The following is a 3,835-nucleotide window of genomic DNA, read 5'->3' on the forward strand; positions in this document are numbered from 1 at the left end:
GCAATCTAATTACCTTTGGAAGGCAATTCTTATGCATTTATGAAAATGACAATGTCTGTCTTGTTTTCATTGCCTTCTGCACGTTCTCTTGGCCAGTAAGGCAGCCCATCCTAGTGATGGACCAAAAGAAATGTAAGAGGTAGGATATCGCTCACAAAGCTAAAGAGCTGCTCGTCAAATTCTTCTGGGCAGGTTATGCCACTGTTTTGTTTTTTAATCCTTGTATGTGAGATCAAAAGAAGGCTACTGGTAAGACTATACTTTCAGGGATCATTTTTATAGTTCTTGACTGTCGGAATGTGCTCGAAAAAAGAAGGCTACCGGAATACCTCTGATATGATATCCAGGTTACAGGACATGTCTTGAAAATGCAGTTGCAACAAGTCTTTTAGGTGATAAATCTAAAAATCAGAGACATAAAAGCATTTATTATAGTGTATAGTAATGTGTTTGCAAACCACTGCTGTTATCCACTTCCAGTCACCTCTCTTCAGTACTGTGCAGTGTAACCCTACGGTTGTTGTGTCAGTCAGAGTTCAACCACAACTGCACTTAATATCTGTGTAATGCAGCTGACCGCAGTTGAGGTTTACTCCAGTTCAGTGTCTTCAGGCCACTTACTTTCTACCACTTTCCAATTGATGTAAGCTGCAGTTGAAGACAGTTGCATTTAAGTCAATAGAAATGCCTGGCTGGTTAAGGGTGGCCAGAAGTTACATGTTAAAAAATGTAAAAATGTTAAAAAAGTAAAATGTTAAAAAAAATTGCAGCCACAACCACGAATCAAATATAACCTCCTGGAACCACCTGCACAAAGGGGTTCCCAACCACTCACATTTCGTTGAATGCAAGCAGTTAGGAGCAAGGTTTATCCTGCAGCAGAGCACAGCAGTCAACTACATGCCTTAAATATGCAAAAAAAGATTTTAAAACACATCATAAAAACCTATTAAATCTTTATCTACTACCTAATGTGCTGTCTATAGGTATTTTTTTTATCTTTTTAATTGCTTTAGCCAAGCAATGATTCCAAAATGAATTCCTGTCATTCAATTATGTATTATCTACAGACACAGATAATATTTGTTCTTCAATTCTTAGTAATCATTATTTAAACAAAATGGTTGGCTTGCAGAATTCCTATTGCATTTCACTTCCCTTCTGTTGTCATAACACAGATAAAATTCCTAGAACACCAGTTGAAATTTGCTATACAAAAGGTGTAGTATCTATAATTAAACTATTAGCCTTTTATTATTCAACTATTTCATTCCATTTTTTTTCTTTGAGCAGTAATAAATAGCATGACCTGTCTCTTTATCTCCCTTTCATTACGGAGTATAATGATAACGCTTGACCTCTAAATTCCCCTTTTTCCAATTCTTGATGCTTTTTTTTTCTTCCACCCACACAAAGTTCAAAGCAAGCATCAAACAGATGTACATTCTAAGTTATTCTATAGAGTGTAAATGAAGCAATGTAAGTATATTGTTTCAGCATTGTAGCTACTGAAAAGAAGTGATTTATGCTGGTTTGAAAAGTAATTCAAGATAAATGGCAACAAAAAATGGTGAGTGTGCCTAATAAAAAAGTACACTGTATGTAGATGTTAAACAAGGTATGTTAATTTAATATTTTAGAATTCCTGGTAAATGTATTTATTGACATATTTGTCGTGAGAGTCACAATATTACTACTGGTGGTTTACTAAGATAGTACATTGCCAAATTAACCATTTAAATCAGTTAACATATACCTAGAGTTTAAGAACAGCTATTCCCAAAAAATGTTTTGGAAGCTATCCCACCTCCCAATCTTTTACTTGCATGCCTCCTATCTAATAGGGTTTTGGCTATGGAGCCATGGAGTGAGAATCTCTTTTCATTGTTATAAAAAATGTATAGTTTGTACTATGACAGCCCTCTGTCAATAATCTAATTATTATTTATAACAAAGTAATATAAAATTATTTATTTCTCTTTACTTTCTGGCTCAGTCTGGACTTTAAACATGCTTGCTTTTAGTTCAACTCTTTGCATAAGGAAGGATGATATTGTGAGTTTACACAGAGGACATACAACATTGTTTGTACTTTCAGTTGATTTCACAGGGAGTGTTAGGGAGATTTTCTGCATTTCCTTCAAATGTTCTTAGCTTGAAAATGAAAACCAGTGGAGCTACCATATCTAAGGACTAGAAAGCTACAATATTTTACACATGTAGTCCTTTAGTTCTCTAGGTTTACTTATCCAGGTAAGTCCCTAAATTCATACAGTAGTCTTAATTTGTCATGAAACATTTTGAAAATGTACAAAGTCACATTGTGATGGATTTGATCAACTTTAGACTCAAATAAATTAATAATGCTTGCAATTTTTCCATACTTTGTTACAGGATGATGCTGAAGTGGTGGTTTGGTGTTGTATAACTGATAATTAAAGCCAACAGACCAACATGACAACCTGCCAAACTAAACAGAAGGATAAATGGTTTGAATTGCACTCTAAAGCAGCGGTCGCCAACCGATAAAATTTTGGTGGTCCGTGATGTCTCTCGTGCAAATCCCCGGCTGAGGTAAGTGGGCGGGCTGTGTTTCACGACACAACCCGCCCACTCTCCCATCGCAGGCTCAGATCTGCGCTGGCAGAGTGGGTGGGGTTATGGGGGTATGACGTCACTATGGGGGACGTTCCCCCCTATGATTGACAACTGGCTCCCCGCGCATGCGTGGTCAGGATCCTGTTATTTTAGTAGTCCGCGGGACCGAAAAGATTGGCAACTGCTGCTCCAAAGCACTACTACATTTGCAGGCTATGTACCCTCACATGCTGCGTTTACTGATATAAAAATTGGGTCATATGAATTTTAGTGCATATAAGCTGGCAACACAACATACACACATAGTGAAAAGACAGCCTAATTATTTTGCATAGGCTGCTTTAACACAATAGGCATTTGTTAAAGAAACCCTGTCACTAATTGAAATAGCATATAAAGATTGAGAATTTAAAATGCTTGTTTCTTTTCATAAACCATTTATTCACTAGAATACTTCAGAAAGGTCAATTCCCTATTACAGCCCCTTCTTTTGGTGAATGTAATTGTTCACTACTTTTCTTGGAGTGTCTAATTACTGTCTGTGCTGATCCAATTCCTTCACCTCTTCCTTTGCATGCCTCAAACATTTGAGGTATCTACTAGGAAGGAGAGAGCGTTCCTTTTGTGATAACTGTAAACCTGCTGGAGCCATCACATTGTCGGTGGTGGTGTCCAACAGCTAGCTCAGAGCTTTGAGATGTCTAGATGTCAGAAGGAATGTTTATACAGGTTGATAACTTGCCGAAATATATGTTAAATTCACACACGATTATGGGAAGATTGTTTTAAAATTAATGGTCTGGTGACAGAGACTTTTTACCCCAACACAACACATTATAAAAAGTATATGGGCCCTAGGATGAGCAATGGAAACAGTGATTACCAGGTGGTTCTTGGCAAGTGGCAGCTTGGCAGCAGCTAGTCAGCCCCGGTCGCTGTGCGGATTCTTAATGAACCAGGGTTTTAACGTTTGCCATTGGGCAGCAAGCATGTTGTAGTCATTTACTCAACTCCCGCTCATTCGCTATGAGTGGCTGTGGGTGAGACGTCGCATGTAGCATCCCAACCTTGGCACAGTTCATGGGCACCTCAACCTCATCACCTGTCCGTACATGCTCCAGACATGGGGGCAGGTACCATGATTTACTGACAACCAGTCCTTTATTATGTACATACTTTTTGTATCACACTCTTGATATTCCCTAATATTAGAAGAAAAAAATCTTAAAACAGCATA

Source organism: Pyxicephalus adspersus, chromosome 3 (genome assembly GCF_032062135.1).
Source record: "Pyxicephalus adspersus chromosome 3, UCB_Pads_2.0, whole genome shotgun sequence".
NCBI lineage: Eukaryota > Metazoa > Chordata > Amphibia > Anura > Pyxicephalidae > Pyxicephalus > Pyxicephalus adspersus.